This window comes from Elaeis guineensis, chromosome 8, assembly GCF_000442705.2.
Source record: "Elaeis guineensis isolate ETL-2024a chromosome 8, EG11, whole genome shotgun sequence".
In the NCBI taxonomy this organism is placed as follows: domain Eukaryota; kingdom Viridiplantae; phylum Streptophyta; class Magnoliopsida; order Arecales; family Arecaceae; genus Elaeis; species Elaeis guineensis.
Genome location: NC_026000.2, coordinates 125,016,842 through 125,042,408, shown reverse-complemented (window position 1 = coordinate 125,042,408; position 25,567 = coordinate 125,016,842).

The following is a 25,567-nucleotide window of genomic DNA, read 5'->3' as shown; positions in this document are numbered from 1 at the left end:
GTAATTTGAAATTGGGATACTAATTTGAAATGATAAATTTTATTTTAATCAAAATTATAATTTTTATTTTTTATAAATTTAAAATTATAATTTTTATTTTTTATTTTTTTTAATTTTTTTCTTTTTTTTGAGGAGAAAAAATTAAAATCGTCAAATAAAATGGTGTTTTTTAAAATGTCATTTGATTTGGTGATTTTAATTTTTTTTCCTCGTCTACGTTAAAAATGGAGGAAAAATGTGGGTGACGTGGCCATTATAAAATACCATTCAAAATGACGTTTTATCCTATTTACATCAATCTGGTAAATAAGTTAAAAATTAAATTATTTTGATAAATAATTTTTTTTAAAAATAATTAGGTGAAGCACTCGACATTTGTTGCGTCAGAAATTATTGGTCAGAACGGTTCTAACCAATAATTTCTCATGTTGCGTCCACTTCTTTCTAAAAAGGAATATCCACCTTGCCAACAAAAAAAAAAAAAAATCCACGTATTGATAGCGGATGTTTAGTTCTTTACTTCTTTGTATGTCAATTTGAATGGAAGAAGGGATGAACATTCCAGCTAATTTTCATTGGAGCATTTGAATTAGATAGCCATACACCCACCTTGATGATGATGAAAAAAACTGCCCTAATATTTAGATTATTTTGGCCGGGTACCCTGTTTTTGGCAACAAAGATTGGTAATTGAATGCATAAATGGTCCTAAATTTTATCTAGAACAAAAACTAGATTGTGCATTGTTAAACTGAATGCATATCCCAAAATTTTTATCCAAAATTTTTTACACGGTTGCGATTAAGAGCTCATGACTCGACAACAAAATATGCACCTTCAATAGAAAATAAACAAAGTAACATTCAACAGCCAAGTATTTTAGATAAAAAAAAAAAATCTAATCAAAATTCAGATGGCAGTCAATAAAAGATCTCACTTTTAATATATTTACGTTCAGATTAGATTTTAAAAATATTTCTCTGATATATACAATCATTGCCACCTTGCAGATCAAGTTAAGGATTCAAGTTGAACAATAGCATATTGGCACCTTGCGGATCCCTGATAGTGCCACCAAACCTTTAAGAGAAAACAGGGATCAATTGTTCCCCAGGGAACCAGAAGACCAGAGCAAGGGTCATATTATCTGTACTTAATCATTCAACTGACCATTTTTTTTCCACCAACAAAAAGTAGCCAAAAAGCAAGGTGATACTTGTCTTTTTCAATAAAAAAACCAGCATGTATGAGTTGTTCTATGATACTTATATCAATATAACAATATCTATGCATACATATATGCATGCATCCATACGCATGCCTATATATATATATATATATATGTGTGTGTGTGTAGTCAGATTAAAATCAGGTCGATCGAATTTAGATTCAAATCCGATCAGACCAAAACTCTATAATATATATATATATATATATATATATATATATATATATATATATATATATATATATATATATATATATATATAGGATTAGATGTATAAGAATCCATATAGATATATATTTAGTCTCACATCGTTTATGTAATGGATAGATCATGGATACTCATACATGATCCAAGAATTCAACTGATGCCTTCCGATAAGTTTTTTTTAGTGAAGTCTTAGATTGTCACGAATAGTATAAAAGCAAATCCAATCCATGGCTTATCTAGATTAGAGATTACTGCAACATGAGTCTATTAAGACTAATCACAAATTCATTGCAGTGTTTGCAATTAAGAGTTGATTAAATTTGGATTTTTAGCTTAATAAGCATGCTCCGGGCTTAAATGAAGAGTGTATGTAAGGATCTATATGGGTGTATGTTTAGTGTTACATGGATTACGTAATAGATAAATATGAATATTTATATAAATTCAAAATTTTAATAATATCTTTCGACTAATTTTTGCAGATGAGATTCTGAATTATCATAAGACGTCTCCAATATAACTCAGAACTAGAAATTACATGATCCAAAATCCAAACCTTATTTGTGCTGCACCAAACTCCTCCACGTTCGGTGATAAGAAAAATATTTGTCTCAAAGCCACTTAACTATTTGGGCTCATTAATAGAGAAATCAATCCATGGGACCAGGCATGTTGCAATGTTCCCACTCATAGGTCGTCCGAGCATGTTAATATCTTTGTATAATTTAAATAAGATTTACAATTTTTTTCCCTATATATGCTACTTTTGATGTCCTAATCAGCAATTCAAATCAGGTACGTGCCATTTACGTTTTCACACGTACACACATTCATAGGAATTCCTATACATGCAATCTTCCTCTGGGCAAGACATAACCATGCAAGTATGACGTTACCAATTATATATGACAAGCATTGCAGAACCAATCGTCCATGTGAAGCACGGCATATACTTTCATCTCCTTGTTTAACATGATCCCTGCCAACACCAATATCGCTGTTAAAATGAGACATCTGAACTACTCTTGATATTAAAGATTGCCGAATTTTGAAAGATCAAACTTGCGCAAAACGTTGCAGAAAATGGGATCTATCGACAAGATGGAGAAATTATATTATATCTTGCAATAGGTGCATCACATCAGCAGTGTACCCTATCAATTCAATTTCCGTTTATGTAGGTCTCATTTATTATGCGGCTCGTCTTGGATTATTGGTCCCCTCACCTTTTCTTGGATTGTTGATTATTTCTATGGTGCACTTAGAGGTGGCGCATGTGATGTAGACTATAATTTTTTGATACAATATAAGCTGGTCTTTTGTCGAGATGAAAGACATCCGAAACTACTTGGAGGCCACCTGCTCTCAGATAAGATGAAAGTTTTTTTCAACATGTTTTGTTCAGGTATGAAAAATAGGGTTAGCAACTAGATATGTGGCCTTGATATTATCACACCATAGAGTCGAGGCGTTAGCAAGAGGTAGATGTAGCTCACGAAGAAAAGACTTGAGACAAATAATTTCGATCATTGCATTGACGATGGCTTTGTACTCTACTCCAGTGGTCGATTGAGCAACCGTGATTTATTTCTTTGTACTTTAAGAGATTAGATTCTTACCGAGATAGATAGCATAGCTGCTGGTTGATCTATGATCAGACCGAGAAGCAGCCCAGTCGGCATCACTGAATGCCTGTAGAATCCGAGGTGAGTCATGATGGAACCATAAATCATAGTGCAAGGTCTCCTTCAGATATCTCAAGATGTATTTTACAGCAGATTAGTGAGTCTCCATAGGGCTGTGCATGTATTGACACACCCTATTGACTGCAAATGCAACATCCGGATGCGAGAGGATAACATATTGCAACACCCCCACCATACTCCTATACAAAGATGGATTTTGTAGTGTCAGAGATAGAGAGGAAAGCTCGACATCATAAGCCATAGGGCTTGTGACCGATTTGGCTTCACTCATATTGACCTATCGTAGGACATCAAGAATATACTTCTGCTGAAAGTGGGAACAGCCTGTTGCACTGTAGGTAAGTTCTAGGTCCAGAAAATAATGAGAATGTCTAAGATCTCTGATAGCAAACTCTTACTTGAGAAATTATAGAATAGTAGAGATACCAGTGGTATCTCTCCAGTTATGATGATATCATCACCATAAATTAGGATGTACATGGAGTCTGCATCACTATGACAGAAGAACAAGAAAGTATCTATTCGTGAATCAGAAAAACTATGCTAAACCAAGAAGGACCCAATCGATGGAACTATGATCTCGGAGCTTGGCGCAATCCATAGATTGACTTCTTCAGCTAGCAGACAAGAGTAGGAAGGTGCGATGCTGGAACCTTGGTGGTTGTTCCATATAAATAGTCTCATTTAGCTCACCATGTAAGAATGCATTCGAGATATCTATTTATCGTAGAGACCATCCGGAGGAGATGGCAAGGGCAATAAGCAACCGTGTTGCTGTGGTTTTGACAACAGGATTAAAAGTTTTAGTAATATCGATACCCTGTTGTTGACGGAAGTCTTTAGCAACTAATCAAACTTTATAGCACTCTATCAAGCCATCTGATCGCTGCTTCAGTTTGAAGACTTGTTTACAGCTTATGACATTCATGTCTGGATGTCGGGGAACCAAGTCCCAAGTATCATTTCGGAGAAGGGCATCAAACTCGACACACATAGCAGTGCACTAGTGAGGGTCTTTGGTTGCTTGTGAAAAATAGGTGGGTTCCATGGGTAGTTGAACAGCAACAGAGGGAGCATGAGGAAGAGGTTGTCGTTTATCAGTTACTGGAGTAGCATCTGAGATCACTCATATCTTTCAGGTCCCATCCCTGGATCGAGTGATCATGGGATGGTGCGTCGGTGCATCCGATGATGCAGCACCAGGCTGGTTCGTAGGTATTGTGAAAGTAGGCCAGTCTACCATCGCAGCAGTAGAGGGTAGGTGTCGTTGTCTCGCACTACAGCTGGACTTCAAGGATAGTGTGCTTGACACATTGGGTAGTGAGTCAGCAGAACCTTCTGATGTAGTGATCATATAATGGTCGGAGACAAGTGGCGGGATGGAGCATCCGAGCTAGAGAGCTCAGTTGGAGGAGGAACCTATAGGTTGTACCAAGTCATAGAACGTATTGTGCTTTGAGCACCATCAGTAGTGTCTTTTTGAAAGAGAAAATGATGCTCATCAAAGACGATATCGTGTGCTACGTAGATGCAGCCTATTGGAAGATGCAGGCAGCAATAGGCATAATGAAAGCCACTGTATCCCAGAAAAATACACAAGAGAGAATGGGGTTCAAGTTTATGTGTGGAGTAGGGACGGAGATATGGATAGCATGCGCAACCAAAGATATGGAGAGAGGCATAGTTGGATGAAGTACCATAGAATTTTCATAAGGTGAAATATTGGATAACAATGGTGTAGGGAGGCGGTTAATTAAGTAGACTGCAATTGTGACTGCTTCATCCCAATACCTATGTGGAACACTGGCTTTGCTCATTAAAAAAAAAGCTGTTTTTACTACATGATGGTGTTTGCATTCGATGGTACCATTTTACTGTGGTGTATGTGGACATGAAAGTCAATGAGAAATTCCAATAGAATCTAGGTGCTGAGATAGACTTTGGTACTCAACTCCCTAATCGGAATGGAGTTGTTTCACCTTTCAATCAAACAAGCATTCAACATATTTTTGAAAATGAATGAAGGTGTCAAGAACACTATATTTTTGTTTTGAAGAAAAAATCTATGTAAATTTGCTATAGTCATCGATGAAAATGATATAATACTAGCAACCATTGCTTGAGGTGACTGGAGATGGCCCTCAAACATCCAAAAAAATTAAATCAAGTGGAGCACTAAAAATTGAGGGAGAGGGAGGGAACGACTGCCTATGGCTTTTAGACTCGTGGCAAACACTACATAGATGACTAGGAGTTTTATTTGTAACTGAAAGATGGTGCCCAGTTAGGATAAGCGAAACAGTCCTCAACGCTAGGTGACGAAGGCATAGGAAAGGCATTAGGTTTTCCATAAGAGATAGTTGTCTCTTGTGAGTTTCAACAGAGAGAAGTTGATGATGGCGGTGGTGAGAGAAGGGGTTTGGTAGGGAATGGAGCCATGGTGGAGAGAGAGAGTGTGTGTGTAATCGGATGCTTTATAGCTGTTGGCTCTGATACCATATAATTGCATTACATCACATAAAAGTCAGAGCCTTGAACACCTTTATAAAGATAGCGTTAGTGTGTTTGTTAGGAGAATTTGTTAGGATCTGTTGGACTGTTGAATAGAATAATGGATGCATCTGGAATGCCTTTATTTTTATTAGGAGCCTGGAACACCTTGTATTTGTTAGGAGAATTTGTTAGGAATTGTTGGATTGTTGAACAAACCACTATATCAGTAGTAGGAAAGAGTGAAGTGGAGCTCAATTTCCACTTCATGGTTGAGATAAATGAGATATCAAAATAGCCATTTATATGATTTAATAATTCCTTAGAGTAAATTCATTCCTTTCACTTGAACTATCTTTTAATTATCTCATCCGATTTTCAGTTTGATAATAAATAAAAATATATAATTAAAAATGCATGTCAAATATGCTTGTAACTATATTCAACCATAAAAAATAAAATTTTTAGAGATAGTTAACATATATTACTCAGATAAAGATTCTATTTTCTTTCTATCTTAAACCTTAGTGAAGATCTAAAATATAATCTCATTACTGAGATCTAGGAAAAAAAGGAGAGAAAATTGTTCTTAAAAAATGGGGTTCCTTGACTTGAATTATACTCATGTATTGAAAGGATAAATGGGCTTTTATTCTTTTCTGCTTAATACTTTTTAATTATTTATATAACTCTATAGAGGTGCAATTCCCTTGTTTGTCTCACGAGTTGAGAACCTAAGTGAGATGCATCTATTTAAATGAAAATAGTACAAAGGAAAGAAGATATAACATGGAGAAGAGATGCTCTATTTCTTTTTCTCTTAAAGATATTATTTCTATATTGGACAAGACAACATACAAGAAAGGCTTAATAGCTTCTATTATGATTTTGTAAATACATTTGCAACTTTTGTTATAACAGATTAGGAGGATAACAAAATAAAAAAGAAAAAGAAAAGAAAAGAACAAAAGCATACAATGTTTGTACGGTTTGATCTACTGACCTATATCCACAAATAGAAATGATGCAAAAGTTTTACTATAGAAAATTAGAGATTATACAACACCAGAATTTTAGGGTTACAAGATAAATATATATATATATATATATATATAATATATATATATATTATATATATATATATATAGTAGAGTAAGTTAATTTTTACTCAAACTGATACATATATTAATCAGGTTAGTCTGGCCCATGGAGATTTTACTCTCACACCCTTGGCTTATTGATGGTGCAGTCCAAAGTATGGCTATGGAGGGATCTTTTTTCCTCCACTCCACTCTAGGACAAAGGTCTTTTTGTTTTTCTAGATCTTATAATCTAAAGACATACTCCATAGTTCTCTTATAAGCTCTTGATAGCAATATGCATGATGAGAGGAACATCGTATGATGAAATTCATATGATGAAAATTGACTCTAGAGATTCTTCAGGTGGTGAAATTCACATAAAGGGAGAATATATTCACCAGTTGACTCAAGAGATTCTCCATGTAGTGGAATTTCATATAGAATTTCTGTATTGCATAGATTTCCTTTCTTCTTTATTTTTTTGAATTTGAATTTGAATTTCAAACAAAAACAAATCTCACAATCATAGGAATATCATGTATGCACAATCTCTATAAATATATAAATAGAATCTCTCTTGTACTCACCTTGAGTTAGAGAACCAAAAATATATTGTTCTATTATTTGTCTATGTGCAATCTCTATAAATATATGAATAGAATCCCTCTCATGTTTATATTGAGTTAGAGAGCCAAAATCATATTGTTCTATTTTTTTTTTTTCAGTTCTTTCTTTCTTGATTAAATTGGCCCAAACCAAGTAGAATTGTTTAAGTTAATAAAAAGTACAAAAGAAAAATGAAGAAGAAGAAAAGAGGGGAAAAATACCAAAAGGAGTATGAGGAACAAGTAAATAAAAATAAGAAACAAATGCAAAAACTATCCATGCAAATATTCAGAATGACTAATACTGCAAGGCTCCTATTTTATACATATGAATTGTTTTCTTGCTATATGATAAAAAAGGATTGATGCGGTTCAAAAAATTTATTGCCATAATGAAAGTTTTTTTGATTATGAAATTGCCAAATCAATAGTTGTAGGCACGATGGACTTTTCGCATTTGAGAACATTAAAGCATGCATTTTTCATTGAAAATTGAGAATGTTAGTTGCAATTCCACATGTCATATATCATATATCCATCTTCTCCTGTTTTCTACAAGAAAACAGTAGTATCACTAGCCTATCAATGAATATTGGAGAAAAGCATCCAATGGCATTCCAATCAAATCCTAAAATAAATAAGATCTATTACAAAGTTATACTACCTCTACAATTGTCCTCGAAACTTATCTAACCGACATCCTCTTCAAATCAGCTTCCATCCGATCCTCTCCTCAGATGCCTATGGACCTCAAGATCAACATCTTACCGACCATATAGGATGATCTCTTATGATCGACACCAATGATAGTGCATCCGGACCAGGATCTAATTAGCTATGAATTGACCTTAAGTTACCGGCCTGTTTAGCCATGTGGGCCACCTCTAAGAATATTCCAATGAACTATTAGAGTGTGGCTACTACTCACGACCAACAACATTTGATTTACAGACTTTCTATTTTAACGGCCTAATAGATCATGATCTGACCTATCAGGCTACATAATAATTTGCAATTTCACCTCTATATAAAGAGGTAATGAGCTTTGAGGTAAGTTCTACTCCAAAGAGAGAGAAACCCCCATGTGTTCTCATCCTTCTTCTTCTCTTCTTTTTACTATTCTCAAACTCTGACTGACTTAAATATCAGAAGATCTTCGACCAGAGAACCCATAGCATATGTGGATTTTTTTTGCAGATCCCTTGTGGTGTCTCGATTTTTGGACCATCCATCGCCCTTAGCTATATCAGCTTCCATCGAAGTCTTGATGTGATAAGACCAACTCTTATCCTAAACTCTAAATAGTTAAGCATGAGATCCCTAGGTTCATCACTTTTAGAGTGCATTCCACAAAAAGCTAGATGTTCCAATATCTCATTACGTTGTCGAGTTCTTGCCAACCACACAACACAATTCTTACAAATTTTCAATTTTTCATAGTTGGAATAAGATATCATGGTCAAAGCACGTGCCTGGACTAATTGTCATAGAACTACAAAGCTTTTCTTGTTTTCTTTCCAATTTATCTTAGTGGTATAGGAACAACAATGCGCCTGAGTTTTCTTTTTCTGAAAAATTGGAGCAGTCATTCAAATTTAGTCTCTCAATCTTTATGCTTCATGGAGAAAACTCAAGTTGAACCAGATTGTTATAATTTAGGAATGAGATTGCCGCAAATCTTCATGTTGGGATGAATCATGTTTTTAGGATACATTCATTATATGCCTCAATTTAAGCAAAACCTGTTGGGGGATACCCACCGACCGACCGACCGACGGCTCGACCGACCGACCGTCGGCCCGACCGACCGACTGGCGGCCCGACCGACTTCTGCCCCGATCGACCGGCCCCGACCGACCGACCGCGGCCCGACCGACCGACTGCGGCCCGACCGACTTCTGCCCCGACCGGCCGACGGCCGTACCGACCGATTGACGGTCGGAGCGATCGACTGACGGACGCCACTACCGGCCATTCAACGGTCCGTCGCCGACTGGGAATATGTCGGGCCTATCTTTCCCGACCGACTGAACCCAGAGGTCTGATGGCCGACTCACATGAAACTCGCCGACCGATGGAGGAACCCGACGCCACTCTGCTGGCCACCGACCTAGGGTCGGCCGACTCCTCCAATCGCCGTACAGCCGCAGACCTTGTCAGTTCTAACAGCGGCATGCGGCACGGCTACCTAGGGACATTGTCCCGCCGAGGGCATTGTCAACCCTGGTGATTTGACAGCCGCACGGCGACGTGACATTTTCACGGCGACTCTGACAGTCCACAGTGAGTTGACAGTTCCTCACTTGTCCGTGCCATTAATGACGGTGCCATACCATGCTCCACTATATAAATCGGGGAAGGCAACAGTGCAGGGGGATCGATCCGCTCCGTCTCTCCCAAAAACACAGGCTCGCTCCTCTCTATCTCTCTCTCTCTCGATCGAGCTCTCTGTCTACATTTCACTGTTGCCCAGTCACCTCTCTGACTTGACCGTCGGAGGGTCCCCGACCGGAGCCGCCTCCAGTCAGAGTGGACTTCTCATTTTTGCAGGTGCACGCTTCCCGGCGATCGGGCGACGAGGCGATTGACCGCAACAGATTGGCGCGTCAGGTAGGGGTACAGCATGACAAAGACAAGAGCTCAACGATCGAGAATCACTGGGTCGGCAAGGTGCTCTTCCCGCCGGGAAGAGGCCTCCCCGCCACCACCGGCGGCGGAGCTTAGCTCTCCGCGCCCCGCAGTGACCACGGAGGCCCAGATCGCGGCCATCGTACGGCAGATGACCGTACTGACCGACGCAGTCAAAAGCCTCCAGCAGCAACCGGCGGCCCGACCTATGCCTTCCAGGAGCAGCCGCCGACGACGCACCGATCCCTGTCGCCTCCATGTGAGCGCCCCCAACAGCGCTCCCTCGGAGAAGAAAAGGGACGACCATGGCGCGACGGCCGACGGTCCCTGCGGCCCTCTCCTTCCCCGTTGGAACGGGCAAGGAAGGAGAAACGGCCGCGCACGCCGTCGGCCTCCCTCTCAGAATCTTTCGGGGACTCCACTCCTGGGGTCTCCCAGCATCGACGAGCGGACGACTACGAGCGACGGTTCGAGGAAATCGACCGCCGACTCGCCCAGTTGCAGATGGACGGCCAGAAGTCTTCGAACGACGTCGACTTTCAGACCGCCCAACCTCTCTCCCGACTGGTCCTCGACGAGCGATTCTCCATCGGTTCAAAATGCCGCATGTGGAGCCATACGACGGCTCCACCGACCCAGTCGACCACCTCGAGAGCTATAAAGCTCTCATGACAATCCAAGGGGCAACCGACGCTCTTCTCTGCATCGGCTTCCCCGCCACACTCCGCAAGGCCGCCAGGGCTTGGTACTCCGATCTCCGATCGGGAAGTATCCATTCCTTCGGGCAGCTCGAGCACTCGTTCGTGGCCCACTTCAGCACCAGCCGAAAGCCGCCGCGAACGTCGGACAGCCTTTTCTCCCTCAAGCAGGGGGAAAACGAGATGCTCCGACACTTCGTGGCGTGATTCAACGCGGCCACGCTCGAGGTCCGGGACCTCAACGAAGACATGGCTGTCTCAGCCATGAAGCGGGGCCTGAGGGCGTCCCGATTCACCTATTCTCTGGACAAGACCCTCCCCCGGACATATGCCGAGCTACTGGAGCGCGCATACAAGTATATGCGCCGGACGAAGGAGCGTCCGACCGACGCTTGGCCGAGCCCAGAGGCCCGAAAGAGAAGCGGAGAAAAGGTCGGGAGCCCGCCGAACCAAGCAGGCCCCCGACCGATAGTCGGGTCTCGCCACCCCGACGGATCCAAAAATCACCCCGACAACAGACTCCGAGGCCGGCACGACCCAGGTACGACTCCTACACTCCTCTCTCCGCTCCCCGTGCGCAGATCCTGATGGAGATTGAGGGAGAAGAATACCTGCGACGGCCTCCACCTCTGAAGGCAAAAGGCCTCGACCGTCGGAAGTACTACCGGTTCCATCGAAGCCACGGCCACGACACCGAGCGGTGCATCCAGTTGAAAGATGAGATTGAAGCTCTCATCCGCCGGGGGTACCTCGGCAAATTTCGGAAGGGTCCGCCGACCCAACCAGTTGCCGATCGACGCCCCCAGCCGACTGAAGAGGCAGCGACCAACCAACCGACGGCTGGAGTCATCAACATGATCTCCAAGCGGCTGGGCCCGGGGACGTCTGCGGGAGGGGAGCCGACGAAAAAGCCGCGCCCGGACGACGTAATCACCTTTACGGAAGACGACGTTCGGGGCATCCAAACTCCCCACGACGATGCTGTTGTTGTGTCGGCGACAATAGCGAATTATGATGTAAAACGAATTTTTGTTGATAATGAAAGTTCGACAAATATTTTGTTTTACTCGACCTTCTCCCGAATGCGACTGTCAACTGACCGACTCAAGAGGGTCTCTGTGCCCCTGATCGGCTTTGCCGGAGATGCCGTCACGACAGAAGGAGAAATCACCCTGCCTGTGACGGTCGGCATCGAACCACGGCAAAGCACGGTCTCCCTCACTTTCGCGGTCGTCCAAGTTCCTTCGGCCTACAACGCCATACTTGGACGACCCGGACTGAACGCCCTCAAGACGATCGTCTCGACGTACCATCTCCTTGTTCGGTTCCCGACCAAAAATGGAATCGGGGAGATGCGCGGAGATCAGCAGCTCGCCCGACGATGCTTCCAAATCTCCGCTCAAAGCGACGAGTCGAGGGGTTCTTTGACGATCGACAAGCTGGACCAGCGGGAGGAGGAAGAACGAGGTTCGCCGGCCGAGCAGCTCGAGGCGATCCCGATAGGAGAAAATCCCGACCGGAAAGTTTGGGTCGGGTCTCAATTGCCTGACACCGAACGACGCCGACTGATGGAGCTGCTGACGGCCAATGCCGACATATTTGCTTGGTCGGCAGCAGATATGTCGGGCATCCCCCCAGAAACAATAACTCACCGACTCAACATCGACCCGACGATGAGGCCGGTGAGGCAGAAGAAGAGATCCTTCGCCCCAGAGAGGCAGAGGGCCATCGACGAAGAAGTGGACAAGCTACTTGAAGCAGGCTTCATTCGGGAATCCACGTATCCCGATTGGCTCGCCAACGTTGTCATGGTCAAAAAAGCCAACGGGAGGTGGAGGATCTGCATCGACTATACCGACCTCAACAGAGCCTGCCCAAAAGATAGCTTTCCACTTCCGAAGATCGACCAGCTGGTGGATGCGACGTCCGGATTTCGACTGCTCAGCTTCATGGACGCCTTCGTCGGGTACAACCAGATCCGGATGGTGCCTGAAGACGAGGAGCACACCGCCTTCGTGACCCCGAAGGGCCTCTACTGCTACAGGGTGATGCCCTTCGGACTGAAGAACGCCGGCGCCACCTACCAGCGACTTGTCAATAAGGTCTTCAAAGACCAGATCGGGCGCAACATGGAGGTATACGTGGACGACATGCTGGTGAAAAGCACGCAGATCCCCGACCATGTTCAGGATCTCGAGGAGACCTTTCGCACCCTTCGACGACACCGAATGAAGCTCAACCCGACCAAATGTGCTTTCGGGGTGACCTCAGAGAAATTCTCGGATTCCTCGTTTCACAGAGAGGGATCGAGGCCAACCTTGAGAAAATAAAAGCGATCCTCGGCATGCGCCATCCGAACACCAAGAAGGAAGTCCAACAGCTGAACGAAAAAATCGTCGCTCTTAGCCGATTCATCTCCCGATCAGCTGAAAGGTGCCTCCCGTTCTTCAAGATTTTGCGTCAGGCGAACGATTTCTCTTGGTCGGATGAGTGCCAGTGGGCCTTCGAAGACCTGAAGAAGTACTTGGCTTCCCCACCGTTGCTCGTGAAGCCGCAGGTCGGGGAGACCTTGTATCTCTACTTGGCCACATCTTTCGAAGCCATTAGTTCGGTGCTCGTTCGGGAAAACGAGTGCCGAACCCATCAGCCCATCTACTACACCAGCAAAGTGCTCCACGGCGCCGAAGCCAGATATTCGGAGACGGAAAAGATGATCTTCGCCCTGACCGTCTCCGCGCAACGACTTCGACCATACTTCCAGGCCCATGCCATAGTGGTGCTCTCCAACCAGCCCCTGAGGGCAATTTTGCACCGACCGGACACGTCCGGACGACTGGCCAAGTGGGCGATGAAGCTCGGCGAGTTCGACATTCAGTATCGACCGAGGCCTGCCCTGAAGGCTCAGGTCTTGGCCGACTTCATCGCCGAGTGCCCGACAACCGACCAAGGGTCGGGAGCTGAAGACCCAGGACGAGATGCGGTCTCTGAGCCAGACCCGATCTCCACCTGGGTACTCCACATCGACGGAGCCTCAAACGCTCAGGGAAGCGGGGCCGGGCTCCTGCTCACGAATTCGGATGGGGTGGTCACCGAATACGCCCTCCAGTTCGACTTCAAGGCCTCCAACAATCAAGCCGAATACGAGGCACTCCTCGCTGGCTTGAGGATGGCGAAGGAGCTGGGCATCGACAGCTTCCGGGCATTCTCCGACTCTCAGCTGATCGTGGGACAGGTCAAGGGCGAATTCGAGGTGCGAGATCCGACCATGATCAAGTACCTTCAGAAAGCGAAGGACCTCGTGGCGCACCTCGAGTATTTCGAAATTTCCCACATCCCTAGGTCGGAGAACGCCCGTGCCGACGCACTCTCCAGATTGGCAACGTCGGCCTACGACTCTTTGGGTCGGACGTTCGTCGAAAACCTCCAGCAGCCGAGCATCGATCGGGTCGAAGAAGTACAGCAGCTAACGTCCGAACCAAGTTGGATGGACCCGATCGTCCGGTACCTGACCGACGGGATCAGTCCCGAAGATCCCGCGGAGGCCAAGCGACTCCGATGGTCGGCCTCGCAATATGTCATCATGGACGGCCGACTCTACAAAAGGTCGTTCTCCCTCCCTTTGCTTAGGTGTTTGGGGCCGACCGACGCCGACTACGCTCTCCGAGAGGTTCACGAAGGAATTTGCGAGAACCACTTGGGGGGCAAGTCCTTAGCCTTCAAGGTCCTGCGACAAGGCTACTACTGGCCGACCATGAAGAAGGATGCGGCCGAGTTGGTTCGGAGATGCGAGCCATGTCAAAAGTACGCGAACATCCAACACCAGCCGGCCAGCCAAATTGCCCCTATTGTCGCTCCATGGCCCTTCGCCCAATGGGGGGTCGACATTCTCGGTCCATTCCCACCAGCGTCGGGCCAGAGGAAGTTCATCGTCGTCGCCATCGACTACTTCACGAAGTGGGTCGAGGCCAAACCCTTGGCGCAGATCACCGAGCGGAAGATGGAGGACTTCATCCAAAAATCCATCATCTACAGGTTCGGATTGCCGCACACCATCATCACCGACAACGGACGGCAATTCGACAACCAGGACTTCAGAGACTTCTGCGCCAGGTTCCACATCAGGCACCGACTGACTTCAGTCGGGCACCCACAGTCCAATGGTGAGGTTGAGGTGACCAACCGGACCTTGCTCCATGGAATCAAGACCCGACTGAATGAAGCCAAAGGTCTCTGGGTCGACGAGCTGGGCTCCGTTCTGTGGGCTTACCGAACGACCCCCCGCGTCCCGACCGGAGAGTCGTCGTTCAGCTTGGCCTACGGGACAGAGGCTATGATCCCGCTCGAGATTGGCCTGCCATCTTCAAGGGTCGAGCGGTACCAGGAGCCGGACAACTCCGAGGGTCAGAGGGCCGACCTGGATCTCCTCCCCGAACTACGAGACGAGGCTCAAATCCGAATGGCTTCATACCGACAGAGGGTCGTCCGGTATTACAACGCCAAGGTCAGACCAAAGCTCTTCAGGCCTGGTGACTTGGTCTTGAGGAAGGCGGAGGTCTCGAAGCCCTTGGATCAGGGGAAGTTGGCTCCAAACTGGGAAGGACCCTACAAGGTTGCAGACACCTACGGACCGAGAGCCTATTGGCTGGAGACCCTTGAAGGGAAGCCCATTCCCCTTCCGACAACCTGAAGCTGTATTGCCAGTGAATTTTGTAATTCAGTAGTCGGAATACAAATTCAGTTTGAAATCTCGGAGTCTTAACTCTTCGACTAATGATCGGCACTCGCCAAAGCCCCACCGTGTTGACGTGGACCTAGCATCCACCTAAAGCCGACGACCTCATCATCGGTAACGCATCGGACCCTTACAAGGACCGATGCATCTACAATACGGGAGTCGACACTCCTTCGACAGACGACGAGACATCGGACCCTTACAAGGACCGATGCATCTACAATGACGGGAGTCAACACTCCTTCGACAGACGACGAGACATTGGACCCTTACAAGGACCGATGCATCTACAATGACGGGAGCTGGCGCTCCTTCTACGGTCGAACTTTCGGGCCAGACCATCGGCTGACACGCCGATCGGGCCCCGACCAAGAAAAGGCGAAATGCCTACGCGACCGACGTCGCGACTTTCGACCGAGCCACGGCCGGTCGAAGGATATTCGGCTTACCACTGTCTATCACACGACGCGACCTTAGTCGCATCTACGACTTACCGACCGAGCCACAGTCGGCCGGAGGATATGCGGCTTACCACCGTATATCACGAGGCACGGAGGTGTACCCGATACAAGGGTATCGGGGCCCGACTTATCGGCGCTCCCCCGACTTAATGCGCCGGACGACTTTCGACTAAACAAGACAGACAGGACCCGACTGCCGAACCGTAATCACGGTCGGTCGGATCCCGACTGAACGGGCGCCCGACCGAAGATCTCGACCACCAAGGTCCGATCTGAAATCGGGACTTACTCTACCTTCGTGGCTCCCGACTTAACGTACGCGCCCGATGATCAGCATTGACTATCAGAAGCCGATCTAAAGGCGGGACCAACCTTACCTTCGGGTCGGCACAAGTTGCCAGACGTCCTAACCGACCTATGGCAGTTAGCGACTTATTTTAAGTTAGCAACTCACATGGGCATGCGACATTACAGATACATTCGACATTGCAAACAAAAGGAGAAAGTGAAGAAGTTTTATTCAAAACTGAAAAGAGAATTACAAAGTCGGGTCAAAGCCCGATTACAAGTACTTCAGGGAAAAAGAAGAAAAGAAACAAAGGTAGTCGGCAGGGCCCGATCATCTGCCTTAGTCGATCTCCTCGACCGACGGAGGATCAGGGATGACCGGCGTGTCGGCCATAAGCGGTGCTGGGTCGGCGGCTGAAGGAGGGGCTTCGGTCGGCGAGGTGATATCGGTCGGCGCCACCTGCTCCGGGACGGCTTCTTCCGCCACGACGATGCCTCCCGACGGCTGGTCGGCCATCTCCTCGGTTCCTTCCTCTTCGGCTCCTTCCTCCTCGGCTAGCGGCGGGACGATGCGGCTGACGTCCAGCTCCGGGTACAAGGCATGGACGGCATTCCGACCATCCTCGAACCCTACCCGGTACGAGGCGAAGCCCGACTCGAGCATCTCCTCCCGAATTGGTCGGAGGCCCGGAAGTCCTCCACCGCCCGATCGGCCGACTCTTTCGCCGACCTTGCCTCGTCCTCCGCACGGGCGAGCGACTCCCTCGCCGACTCCGCCTCAGCCTTCGCCATTTCGGCATCGATCTGGGCGATTGATAGCTCCTCTTCGGCTTCGGCGAGCTTCTCCAGGCTGACCCGAAGTTGCTCGCGTTCCCCTTGGAGTTCGGCGGTGGCGCCGTCCCGTTCGCGCCGAAGACGACGCACGGCCCGACCTTTATGTCTGGCCTCCTTCTTGGCCGACTTAAGTTCGGACCCAAGCCGGGAGACCTCGTCTACTAACTTGGCCTCCCGGTCGGCCGATTGCTGAAGTTGGTCGGCCAACATCGCCCTCTCTACTTCGGCCGCCGCCGACCTCTCCTTGTAGGTGGCCCGGACGTTGCCGAACCTTCGGTACCCGGCCTCCAGTTCCGACATCGTGAAGATCAGCTGCCGATTGAAAAGGCTTCGTCAGAATCGCATAACAAGGAAAATTTCTAAGGGAAAGTTTCTAAGGTCAAGAAAAAGTGATGCGAAGCTTACCTCAACCATGGTCGGGTAGAACCGCGATAGCATCTCGGTCACCTGCCGAGATTGCAGCGACTCTACGTCGGCTGGGAGGAGGATCCCCTGACACAACCTCCTCGCAAGGTTGTGGTCGGCCAACGCCGACGCTCCTTCGGGGTAATGCGCGCTGGGAGGCGCAGATCGGCTCCCCGACCTTGTCTCGTCTGCAGGCTCCATCGGGGCTTTCCCCTGATCAGCTGCCCCGACCGACGGGACCGGCAGCGAGGGGACGCTTGAGTTCGACCCGGCGCCCCCCGTTGCGCCAACGGACGCCGCCGGACGATGTTCGGTTTTTCGAACGTCATCCGGCTCCACCCGCACCGGCGAAGCCGCCGATGTTCCCTCGGCCACCTCCTCAGCCGGCCTCTCCTCCGTGTGAGCAGTCGGAGCCGCGAGGGCTATTACAGGCTCCGACTGGTCGGTCGCCGACGCCTCGACGGTCGGCGCCGCAGGAGCAGGTTTCTTTTGGGGGCGCGAAGGACCGGCCCCCGATGCTGGCCTCTTCCTCGTTGCGAACCGCCGAATCTCGGCGTCTGTCGGCTGCATCCTTGGAGGTGTCCCTGCAATACTGACAAAAATGTTAAAGACCGGACCAAAAGCCGAACGAAAAGAAAGACCGGGGGATCGGGCGATACCTATTCGGGGGACCAGACTCAAGCCGGCATCATAGAGAGCTTGTTCGGTAACAAGCTCCCTCTGCTTCGAGACCGACATATCTTTCAGTCGGTGGAAGTCCTCCCGGTCGTCCGCCTCCACCCGGCTGTTGTCGTTGGCTTCGGTTCGGGGCACGCCCCAGCGGGAAGGGAAGCCCCAAGGAGATGAGGAGGAAACAAAGAAAAACTGGTTCTTCCCCCATGAATGGACGATGGAAAACCAGTGATGAAGGCAAGACCCTTCCGGGGGTTGAAGAGCCACCACCCTCGGGCTTTAGGGTGGGGTCGGAGCACAAAGAATGCCCGGAAGAGTGAAACGCGAGGGTTGGTCGGCAAGAGCTGACACAACAGCGCGAAGGAGATGATGAGACGGACGGAGTTCGGCGCCAGTTGCGCCGGACAGAGTCCGTAATAATCTAATAGATTCCGGACGAACTCCGGAATCGGAAGTCGAAGACCCGCGCGAAGGTCTTCGACATACAGCGCCAGATCGCCGACGGAGGGCTGTTAACCCGACCGCCGGCCCCTGGAGCGGAGAGCCGAAACTGCTCCGGGATGCGATATTGCTCCCAAAGCCGATCGACATTCGGCCCCGAAAGCGAGGAGGCCTCATCTTCCGGAGCCGATCGGGAGTCGTCGGTCGGGTTCCCCGACCGAGCTCCCTGAGTCGGATTCCTGGGCATTGCACCGAAACCGAATGAAGAAGAAGAAGGAGGAGAAAAAGAGAAGAAGAGGAAGAAGAAGAAGATGGGAAAGGTGGACCACGAACCAGATGAACTCCTTCAGAAGCAAGAAAGCTCTGCCCGCGACGACTGAGAAATCGCCCGGACAGAGTTTCCCCAGCAAAATGGCAAGTGTGGGGTCATGGGTCCGGGAGGTCCTATATATATAGGACCGACCGACGGCCGAGATGCTTCCGCACCGACCGAAGGCCCACAGATGCACGACGCGTGGCGCCCGCCGGTTGGCGGAGTATTCGCGCGCCCCGTCCCGGGACGGCCGCACCGCCCACATTAAATGCGGGGGGGGGCACCGGCCAACCACCTTCGACACGCGGCACGCGGGGGCGCGGTTCCGCATTTATGCGCCCGCACCGATTCGCGTTCTCGATGGGACGCCTGACAGCGGCCCACACTCCCGCGATCGACGTCGAATATCCGGCCGTCTGACGCCGTATCGTCCGGCGCCGATCTTCTGACACCGACAGACGTCCGGATCGCTTGGCATTTATGAGGCGTCTGACATCGGATCAGCCGGTGGTACGGTCGGATCTATGCATATGACAAATCCACTCCCAGTCGTCCAGGATTGCTGCCCGAATGAAAGCGTCGGCCAGCTCACCATCCGACTTAGGAGTGGAGGGGGGCAACTGTTGGGGGATACCCACCGACCGACCGACCGGCGGCCGACCGACCGCGGCCCGACCGACCGCGGCCCGACCGACCGACTGGCGGCCCGACCGACTTCTGCCCCGACCGACCGGCGGCCCGACCGACCGACCGTCGGCCCGACCGACCGACTGGCGGCCCGACCGACTTCTGCCCCGACCGGCCGACGGCCGTACCGACCGATTGACGGTCGGAGCGACCGACTGACGGACGCCACTACCGGCCATTCAACGGTCCGTCGCCGACTGGGAATATGTCGGGCCTATCTTTCTCGACCGACTGAACCCAGAGGTCTGATGGCCGACTCACATGAAACTCGCCGACCGACGGAGGAACCCGACGCCACTCTGCTGGCCACCGACCTAGGGTCGGCCGACTCCTCCAATTGCCGTACAGCCGCCAGACCTTGTCAGTTCTGACAGCGGCATGCGGCACGGCTACCTAGGGACATTGTCCCCCGAGGGCATTGTCAACCCTGGTGATTTGACAGCCGCACGGCGACGTGACATTTTCACGACGACTCTGACAGTCCACAGTGAGTTGACAGTTCCTCACTTGTCCGCGCCATTAATGACGGCGCCATACCATGCTCCACTATATAAACCGGGGAAGGCAACAGTGCAGGGGGATCGATCCGCTCCGTCTCTCCCAAAAACACAGGCTCGCTCCTCTCTATCTCTCTCTCTCGATCGAGCTCTCTGTCTACATTTCACTGTTGCCCAGTCACCTCTCTGACTTGACCGTCGGAGGGTCCCCGACCGAAGCCGCCTCCGATCAGAGTGGACTTCTCATTTTTGCAGGTGTACGCTTCCCGACGATCGGACGACGAGGTGATTGGCCGCAACAGAACCTTTTTAATCTTCTAATTTTTTTAATATTTTTTATAATATTTTTTTTAAATATATATGAAACCATAACATAGCAATTTTTAAAGCCCATTCTGCTAAGACAATGTGCATGGACTACTGCAACATCGGCTCATGTTCATAGAAACAGAACTCGAAGAAAAACAATCGCCTTTTCAAATTTTCTCATGTGCACCTCTCTCGAGCCATCGTAGATGGCATCACGGGACAATGCTTGGACCTTCGACAATCTAACAGAAGATGCCCCACCGGCGAACAAAATCTGGGGCCACGTACCCCAAAAAAACGAAACAAGACAAAACAAAATGTGGGGCCCAAATTTTGGTGTGCCGCCAACTCATTCTCGTTGTCCTTCTCACCGATATACGGATATTTGTTGATTGTTTTACTTAATTAATTTTTAAAAAAATTATTTATCAAAATAATTTAATTTTTAACTTATTTATCATATTGATGTAAATAGGATAAAACATCATTTTGAATGACTTTTTTTTGATGGCCACATCATCCATCTTTTTACTCCATTTTTCACGTAAATGAAGTAAAAAAAATAAATAAAATTATCAAATCAAATGGTATTTTAAAAAATATAATTTTATTTGATGATTTTATTTTTTTTCAAAAAAAAAATTATAAAAATTATAATTTTAAATTTATAAAAAACTAAAAATTATAATTTTGATTAAAATAAAATTTATCATTTCAAATTATTATCCCCATTTTAAATTATCTTTTTAAAAAAATATCTGAAAAAAATTGAGGTAAAAAAAATAAAAAATATCATTAGAAAAAGAATTAAAAATAAAAATTATAATTCTAAATTTTAAGAAAATAAAAATAATCATTTCAAATAAAAATCTCCTTTTCAAATTAATATCTTTAAAAAATATAATAAAAGAAGAAAAAATGAGAAAAAAATAAATATTATAATTTTGAATGAATTTTAAAAAATAAAAATTTTAATTTTAAATTCAAATAAAAAACATCATTTTAAATTATTTTCTCCATTTAAAATTATTTTTTTAAAAAAATATCTCAAAAAAATTTTAAAAAATTAAAAAAAATAAAAATACCATAAAAATGAAAAAAATATGAAAAAAATAAAAATTATAATTTTAAACTTAAAAAAATTATAATTATAATTTTAAATTTAAAAATTAAAAAAATTAATTTTAATTCAAATAAAAATCATCATTTCAAATTACAATTTTCTTTTCAAATTAATATCTTTAAAAAAGTATAATAAAAGAAGAAAACAATAAAAAAAATAAAAATTATAATTTTGAATAAATTTTAAAAAATAAAAATTCTAATTTTAATTTAAATAAAAAATATATTTTAAATTATTTCTCCATTTAAAATTATTTTTTTTAAAAAATATCTCAAAAAAAATCTTAAAAAATTTAAAAAATAAAAAATATCATAAAAAAATGAAAAAGAAATGAGAAAAAAATAAAAATTATAATTTTAAATTTAAAAAAATAAAAATTTTTATTTTAATTCAAATAAAAATATCATTTCAAATTAACTTTTCCATTTTAAAATATTTTTTTAAAAAAAAATATGTCAAAAAAATAAAAAAGTAAAAAGTGCCATAAAAAAGCAAAAAATTATAAAAATGGAAAGAAAATAAAAATTATAATTTTAAATTTAAAAAAAATAAAATTTTTAATTTTAATTAAAATAAAAAATATCATTTCAAATTAAAAAAATATTCCAAACAAAGAAAAAAAAATGAGAAAATTTTTTTTCTTCTTTTATGGAGAAAGTAATTTGAAATGATGTTTTTTATTTTAATTAAAATTAAAAATTTATTTTTATTGAATTTAAAATTATAATTTTTATTATTTTTTTATTTTCTAAAATTTTTGCTTTTTTATGGCACTCTTTACTTTTTTATTTTTTTTGACATATTTTTTTAAAAAAATTAATTTGAAATGGGAAAAGTAATTTGAAATGATATTTTTTATTTAAATTAAAATTAAAATTTTTATTTTTTAAAATTCAAAATTATAATTATAATTTTTTTCTTATTTTTTTTCATTTATTTCTTTTTTATGGTATTTTTTATTTTTTTAATTTTTTAAATTTTTTTGATATTTTTTTTTTAAAAATTAATTTTAAATAGAGAAAATAATTTAAAATGATGTTTTTTATTTGAATTAAAATTAATTTTTTTTTAAAATTCATTCAAAATTATAATTTTTATTTTTTTCTCATTTTTTTCTTCTTTTATGATATTTTTTAAAAAAATTAATTGAAAAAGGAGATTGTAATTTAAAATGATGATTTTTATTTGAATTAAAATTAAAATTTTTATTTTCTTAAAATTTAAAATTATAATTTTTATTTTTGTAATTCTTTTTTTATGGTATTTTTTATTTTTTTTTACATCATTTTTTTTCACATATTTTTTTAAAAAGATAATTTGAAATGGGGATACTAATTTGAAATGATAAATTTTATTTTAATCAAAATTATAATTTTTATTTTTTTATAAATTTAAAATTATATTTTTTTTTTTTGAAAAAAAAATTAAAATCGTGAAATAAAATGGTGTTTTTTAAAATGCCATTTGATTTGGTGATTTTAATTTTTTTTCCTCATCTACGTGAAAAATGGAGAAAAAATGTGGGTGACGTGGCCATCATAAAATGCCATTCAAAATGATATTTTATCCTATTTGCATTAATTTGGTAAATAAGTTAAAAATTAAATTATTTTAATAAATAATTTTTTTAAAAATAGTTAGGTAAAGCACTCGACATTTGTTGTGTCAGAAATTATTGGTCAGAACCAATAATTTCTCATGTTGCATCCACTTCTTTCTAAAAAAGAATATCCACCTTACCAACAAAAAAAAAAAATCCACGTATTGATAACGGATGTTTAGTTCTTTACTTCTTTGTATGTCAATTTGAATGGAAGAAGGGATGAACATTCCAGCTAATTTTCATTGGAGCATTTGAATTAGATAGCCATACACCCACCTCGATGATGATGAAAAAAACTGCCCTAATATTTAGATTATTTTGGCCGGGTACCCTGTTTTTGGCAACAAAGATTGGTAATTGAATGCATAAATGGTCCTAAATTTTATCTAGAACAAAAGCTAGATTGTGCATTGTTAAACTGGATGTATATCTCAAAATTTTTATTCAAAATTTTTTTACACGATTGTGATCAAGAGCTCATGACTCGGCAACAAAATATGCACCTCCAATAGAAAATAAACAAAGTAACATTCAACAGCCAAGTATTTTAGATCAAAAAAAAAATCTAATCAAAATTCAGATGGCAGTCAATAAAAGATCTCACTTTTAATATATTTACGTTCAGATTAGATTTTAAAAATATTTCTCTGATATATACAACCATTGCCACCTTGCAGATCAAGTTAAGGATTCAAGTTGACCAATAGCATATTGGCACCTTGCGGATCCCTGATAGTGCCGCCAAACCTTTAAGAAAAAACTGGGATCAATTGTTCCCCAGGGGAACCAGAAGACCAGAGCAAGGGTCATATTATCTGTACTTAATCATTCAACTGACCATTTTTTTTCCACCAGCAAAAAGTAGCCAAAAAAGCAAGGTGATACTTGTCTTTTTCAATAAAAAAACCAGCATGTATGAGTTGTTCTATGATACTTACATCAATATAACAATATCTATACATACATACGTGCATGCATCCATACGCACGCATATATATATATATATATATATATTATATATATATATATATATATATATATATATATATATGTGTGTGTGTGTAGTCAGATTAAAATCAGATCGATCGAATTTAGATTCAAATCCGATCAAATTAAAACTCTATAATATATATATATATAAAGGATTAGATGTATAAGAATCCGTATAGATATATATTTAGTCTCACATCGATTGTATAATAGATAGATCATGGATACTCATACATGATCCAAGAATTCAACTGATGCCTTCCGATAAGTTATTTTGAGTGAAGTCTTAGATTGTCACGAATAGTATAAAAGCAAATCCAATCCATGGCTTATCTGGATTAGAGATTACTGCAACATGAGTCTATTAAGACTGATCACAAATTCATTGCAGTGTTTGCAATTAGATTTGATTAAATTTGAATTTTTAGCTTAATAAGCATGCTTCGGGCTTAAATGAAGAGTGTATGTAAGGATCTATATGGACGTATATTCAGTGTTACATGGATTACATAATAGATAAATATGAATATTTATATAAATTCAAGAATTTTAATAATATTTTTCGACTAATTTTTGCAGATGAGATTCTGAATTATCATAAGACGTCTCCAATATAACTCAGAACTAGAAATTACATGATCCAAAATCCAAACCTTATTTGTGCTGCACCAAACTCCTCCACGTTCGGTGATAAGAAAAATATTTGTCTCAAAGCCACTTAACTATTTGGGCTCATTAATAGAGAAATCAATCCATGGGACAAGGCACGTTGAAATGTTCCCACTCATAGGTCGTCCGAGCATGTTAATATCTTTGTATAATTTAAATAAGATTTACAATTTTTTTCCCTATATATGCTACTTTTGATGTCCTAATCAGCAATTCAAATCAGGTACGTGCCATTTACGTTTTCACACGTACACACATTCATAGGAATTCCTATACATGCAATCTTCCTCTAGGCAAGACATAACCATGCAAGTGTGACGTTACCAATTATATATGACAAGCATTGCAGAACCAATCGTCCATGTGAAGCACGGCATATACTTTCATCTCCTTGTTTAACATGATCCCTGCCAACACCAATATCGCTGTTAAAATGAGACATCTGAACTACTCTTGATATTAAAGATTGCCGAATTTTGAAAGATCAAACTTGCGCAAAACGTTGCAGAAAATGGGATCTATCGACAAGATGGAGAAATTATATTATATCTTGCAATAGGTGCATCACATCAGCAGTGTACCCTATCAATTCAATTTCCGTTTATGTAGGTCTCATTTATTATGCGGCTCGTCTTGGATTATTGGTCCCCTCACCTTTTCTTGGATTGTTGATTATTTCTATGGTGCACTTCAGAGGTGGCGCATGTGATGTAGACTATAATTTTTTGATACAATATCAGCCATGAGTACAAATTAAAGAAAGCAACGTAGCGCAACTTGTCACTTTAATACTTAGGATGGGTCATAGCCGCTCGTGCATCACATGCACTACAAACAATAAGACTGTGTTTAGTTTGAAAATAACAGAGTGGAGAATAATAAATTTTATATCTATGAAA